The sequence below is a fragment of the Centruroides sculpturatus genome, unplaced genomic scaffold, assembly GCF_000671375.1.
Source record: "Centruroides sculpturatus isolate CEXI.00-Female unplaced genomic scaffold, Cexi_2.0 scaffold56, whole genome shotgun sequence".
Lineage (NCBI taxonomy): Eukaryota > Metazoa > Arthropoda > Arachnida > Scorpiones > Buthidae > Centruroides > Centruroides sculpturatus.
The window spans coordinates 50,372-56,526 of record NW_019384586.1 but is presented as its reverse complement, the minus strand read 5'-3'; positions in this window follow the sequence as shown (position 1 = coordinate 56,526).

Here is a 6,155-nt window from a genome sequence, read left to right as displayed (position 1 = left end):
TTAACTCGTTCGACTTTACGAACATACCCAATGTTAACTTTACATTCCAAAGATAAAGTTTTTCTTTTCTTGTTTGATGCGGAAGAATTAGTTCTACTTCATTTGGATGACATAGTAGAGTCTCTCGAGTCTCCGTAGATATAACAAACACAGAAATAAATAACACAAAATAAATTGTAGCTATGTATGGATTCCGCGTGACACGTCCGAACATGTAAGCTGAACAATAGTGTGGGGGGAGTGAGTAATCGAGAGTTGCGTGGCGCTCAAACAAAAGACGAATCGACGAGATTTGAAAATCGCGTAACTCCGGGTTAGCGTAAGTCGGGGTAGCGTAAGTCGGGGTATTACTGTACTCACAAAAATCGTGAGCGGTACATTCCTGATTGTCTTCCAACTTGCAATGAATGCATTGCATCTATTGTTTACCCGTTCGACGACACGTTTCTTTGCAAACCAAACACGCCGTATCATTTTCATCAGCAAATTTCTTCAAATAATATTTTTATAGGTTTAAAATTTTTGTATTACTACAGGGGTTTTAAGTATAATTATGTACCTAAAATCAAACTTAATAACAAAACCATGGAATATTTCCTTGAAAATTCCTGAAAACATTAAACTTTTACTTAGCTTACGTGCCTTATTGCATGAAACTACTCAATTAAAATACTTCGTCCACGAAAATTGTAAATAAACAGATCGATGTTAAAACAACACATTACTCACATATTATTAATTATTTATGATATTAATTTATTGGAAGGCATTACGTTTAACTGATTTAAAGGCTTCCCTTCTTAAACATTTTACTCTCTTAATGTGTTTGACATTGAATGTAAATAACTTATGTTATGCAAAATTTTCTTACAAAATTCCATTACAAAAATTACACAGATTCTTTTCTGCTATGGTAACAATTTTAAAGAAACAAAGCAGTATTAAAGAGTGGAAAATACGTTATAAAACGTGTATTTTGTGACTAGAAACATCGGATAAAACTGAAATTAAGAACATAAAATTAAATTTTGTTCCCTAAATGAAGAATTTTTTTCTTTCTTCGAACAATATTACTTTATTAAGCAAATATCCATTTAAAATCTAAAAAAATAAGGTTTAATTTGAAGTTAGTGTTGTCTGGTTTTGAATAAAGCTACGGAACATTTCGGCAATGTGTTAAGCAAATGTATCGTCGAAGATAATTGAAAAATGAGATAAAACTACATCCTGTTAAATACTTGAAAACAATAAAATCGAAAAAACTCTCTTCACAATAAGGATATCATCGAGAGTAGAAGACGAAGATTACTCCATTGCTCTAGGAATTCTGTATCATGTTATAAACTGTAATAAAATATTTGGATACGGCACCAAGAGGAATATGCAGAAATTTCAAAACAAAAATAGCATATTAATGGAATTTTATTCTCATGTGGTCGAATTGTTTTTCTATTGTAACGTTATTCTCTTCATTTTTATGCTAATAAGAGATGAAGTCATTTGTGGAAGATGGATTAAGATGTTTACAGACAATAAATATTTCGTATATTCTGTAGTTCTTGCTTACATCATTGTTTTCACATTGCAATTTAGTGTGTTAAAACGTACCGAGTATGTCATACCCAATAACATTTCTACTTATAATGGCGAAGAGAACATAAGAAATTCTGTCGAATTTATATGTAATTGTTTCCTGATAACTTATTTTATAATACAATTATTAATTGCAGTTTTACTGGAGTTTTTCTTGTACACAGTTCTAGAAGAAACATCTGATTACGAAGTAATCTTTTGTTACGTTGATTTCCAACTCTTGCTTTTGTTATTAATTGGGCAATTCTACTGCATCTTTTCTCTTATCATTTCTACTTTGTTCATGTTATATTATAGATTAAGGAAAACTTCAGAAGAATCTATTGAAATTCATTCCAAAACAAAACGTTTGCCTTTTCTCATCGAATCAATTATACAGAAACATTGGGAATTATGGTATTGCATTCAACGTTATAACCAGTCACTCGACATGTTTTTCGCTGTTGTTTATGGCTTTTTTATGTATTTCACGTCTTTCCTAATTTCTGGGGCTATGTTTTTAGATTTCCTTCTTATCTACGTCTTGACTTTTTTAACAATTTCTCTAATAAACATAATTGTTCTCGTTGGATTTTCTTTTGGATTTTCCAAGTTTACATCAACAGTAAGCTATCAACCTCTTATATTTGTTTTTATAATATACGATTTTTAGTTAATGATTTTGTTATTTATAGCTGTATGAAAACTTTAACAAAATGAATCGATTTTCATCTGAAGAATTTAGTCTCAAATACAAGTTAAAGGTTAGATTATATTGCGTATCATTAAATATTTTCAAATTATTTTGTATTATTTATAGGAAATCCTCGTTAATTCTAACTCGGATAGTTCGAAATCTCGGTTTGGATATAGAGATTTACCTGTTGAAAAATACGGCTATTTCGAAATTTCAAATGAAAATTCTGTCCGAACAATCATACGAGTATGTTACCTCGTTAGTTTAGATCGAAATGCCTCTATACAGTAAGAGAATAATAGAATAAAACAAGTCTAATCTGTTGAATTTGGCTTTGCTTTTATACATTTACAGGTGCCACCTTATTTATGAATAACCCTTTTATTTTTCTTATCACAGAAAATAATGTTGGGTTTCGGAATTGCAAGATCGGGATATTTGTACAGCTCTACTGTACTACATTTAGGCCATTTTAAAAATAATTTAGACTATATTTAGAGGATTCTGCTTTACTTTTTATAAAATCTATCGTAGAACCAGTAAGGTTCTCAACATATACCAACGGACATACGTGAATCTCGGATAGTTGGAAAATAGCTATTTTTTCGTCTCTTAAATATCGAACTAACGAGGATTTCCTGTATATAAAATATTAAATAAAATTTCATTTTGTTTTTGTGCAGATGTTGAATTTTATGAAGAGATTTGGCAAATCTCCAATTGGAATATCAATCGGAGGATTCTTTTACATTAAAAAGAACTTCCCAATCAGGGTAATCGCATAAGTTTATTTTATACATAGTCAAAAAAATAATGTAATTATAGTATTTGTTTTAATAGGGCATGTCGTTTAACTGATTTCTAATTGACATAATTTTTTAAAATTTGGAAATAACTTTAAAGTTGTTCCCGGCTTTCTATTGTCTTTTTTAAAAAAAAATTTTCCACAATGTTGTCTTTTGTTTTACTATATTTTTGCATACACGACTGTAGACTATTTTAGAAAATATTTTTAAACTCTACAGATGCTTCTTTTGTAACATAATTGTGTTTAGAGAATGATGTCTTCGTAACCTAATTGTTTATTTGACTTTATTTTCAGCTTGTCAGCAGCTTCTACTCAATCCTGTCAGCATTAATTCAAATTGGACAGAGCAGGAAAAAGACAATCTGTTCTTTACAAGCATCATTTCAAATGTTCAAAAATGAAACACTTCTAGAAGAATTTTAGGTTATTCATTAATTTAGGAAATCATAAATATTTCTTAAGATTTTTAAGTATAACGTGATTTTGAAATCATTAAATATGCATTCAAAATGTGAATAAAAATTCACCAAAAGCGAGGGACTATTCAAAGTACATGTGATAATTCTATGTTACAGTACATTTTCTTTGCTATCATTAGCAATAATATATCATATATTAAGAAATTAAATATATCATATTTTCAATTGCTGTGTATTTTACTAACGAAATTGTGCCATTTCATACTGTATGACTGTACGAGCATCGCGATAAATGTGACGATGGGTAGGCTGAAATAACCAAATTCTTCATATTGTTTTTTTTTTTTTTTCATTTTAATGTTTATTATGTTATACTATTTCATTTATATAACTAGAAAAATTTTCTTACGTATGAGTCTATACATCGAGTGACCAATTATCACATTAGAGAAAATTTTTATTCCTTTACTTTAATTAAATTTAAAAAATTTTAAACTGTGTTAGATTGGGCACTCGGTGTAACAAACTTTTACGTAAGATAACCTTGTAGTTATATAAATTAAAAATAATAATATAATATAATATAAGGGTTAGAGATACGAAATAATTTAATCTTCCTATACACATTTCTAACGCTTGCAAATGAATTTTTTTCTCTATAATAGTATAAACCTTTTCCAAGCCTCAAAATTCATATTTTTGTTGTAAAAAATCGCCATTTAACCTTAAACAATACAAACAACAGCGTATTTCGAGACAATATTAATAACAGTTGACTGAATAGAAAAAATGATTTCAATTTTTTATTTGACACAAATACATCTATTTTTTATTACGTGCGACTATTATTTTATTTTTTATTACATTGTTTCTATCACGTCTTATTCTATTCATTATATCTTAGTACTAGATCTTATAGAAAGTTTTTAATACCATTGTCAACTCGAAATTCGTATATACATTTTTCACATAATACCAATAGTGTTTGACTGTACTGGAGGAAAAATTCATCAGATAGAATTCGATTCATTTTATTAAAATTTTGATACCCTATAAAAATAGAAAGTATTCATTAAAAAGTATGTAGAACATAAAAAATGTATTAGAAGATAATATCTTACAGTTGATGAAAAGTTAGATAATCCAAAAGTAAATACAACAAAAACAATTATGATTTTTAGCAAAAGTAATGAAAAGATCTCGACATAGGCGAGAAAATAATTTTAAAACGTGGCCGAGAAATAAATGTAAAAATTGTAAACAATTAGAGCAAATTATATTATATTAAGTGACTGGTTATAACATTGAATGCCCTTTGGGAAACTGAAAATCAAATGTGGGCAAACGAAGCACACCAGTAATTTTTCATCCGCTCAATCTGTTCCAGATAAGTTAGGCTTCGTCCCTCATCACTAAGGATGTCCCATTGTTAGCCTAGCTAAAAATTCACAATGGGCCTAGAAAAAAAAGTTTTCAGTGTCCTCAGAGCTGCATAAAAAGCTTAGAAAATTTTATACAACGAAAATGCGTCACAATTACTTCTCAAAACTTCAAAACCGGATTACCCTTCTTCTGCCAGTTACATATATAATGCATAAACGCAATTAGCGGTAACTAAAAAGCGATCCAATTTCAATTAACACGCATATTAAAATTTATTCCAGAAGAGTTTTATTCGTTGTATTTACAAAAGAGCTGTACGAAAAACAGCCTGTCTTTTTCTTGTGTCCGATTTCAATAAGAGCAGATAGAATAGAATAAAAGCTGCTGACTACCTGCAAATAAAAGTCAAGTAAAAATCATTTTCAAGAACCTTAAGAGAAATTACGTAAGATAATTTAATTCAATGAATTTTATTTATTTAGGTCCAGATACATCAAGTATACACTTATATTATTATTATAATCACTATTATCAATGAATGAAAATAATCTTACCCTTATAGGCAAATTCTTTTTGATGTAAAAAAATCCGCCAATAGATATTCCAATGGGTAGTTTGTCAAATCTCTTCATAAAGTTCAGCATCTGTAACAGAATGTTTAACCGTTAGTGTAAGAAAAATTTACATGCAATAATGAGAATGGAGGAAAGAACACCTTCAATTTGTACAGCATACAAAATTCTTCGGAAGAAAATCGATTCATTTCATTAAAATTTCCATACAGCTATAAGAGAAAGTATTAATTAAACGAGTTACGTATTTTATTTAAATGTAGGCCTAAATGAAAATATCTTACAATCGAAGTGAATTTAGATAAGCCAAACGAAAGCAAAGTTGCAGTAGTTATCATAATTATCGAAAAAAACGACAAAACGACGAACAAAGCAGAAAACGTAGTAAACACAGCTGCACTAATGAAGAAGCAGGCGAGATAGATGTAGAAACAATACAAAACAGCGCAAATCATGTCATATCCTTCATTGAAAGCTTCAATGCAGTTCCATAACTCAGAATGTTTTTGTATAATCACTTCCACGCGATTGGGTAGATTTGTATTATCGGAATTGATTTCAGAGAATTCTTTTGCTAAATTGCGTAATCTAAAAGAAATTAAAACACTTAGAGACACAAACAAACAAAACAGAGAAGAAAATTGGCCAATTACTAGAATAAACGCCAACTGGAAATCGACATAACAAAACATAATTTCCATATC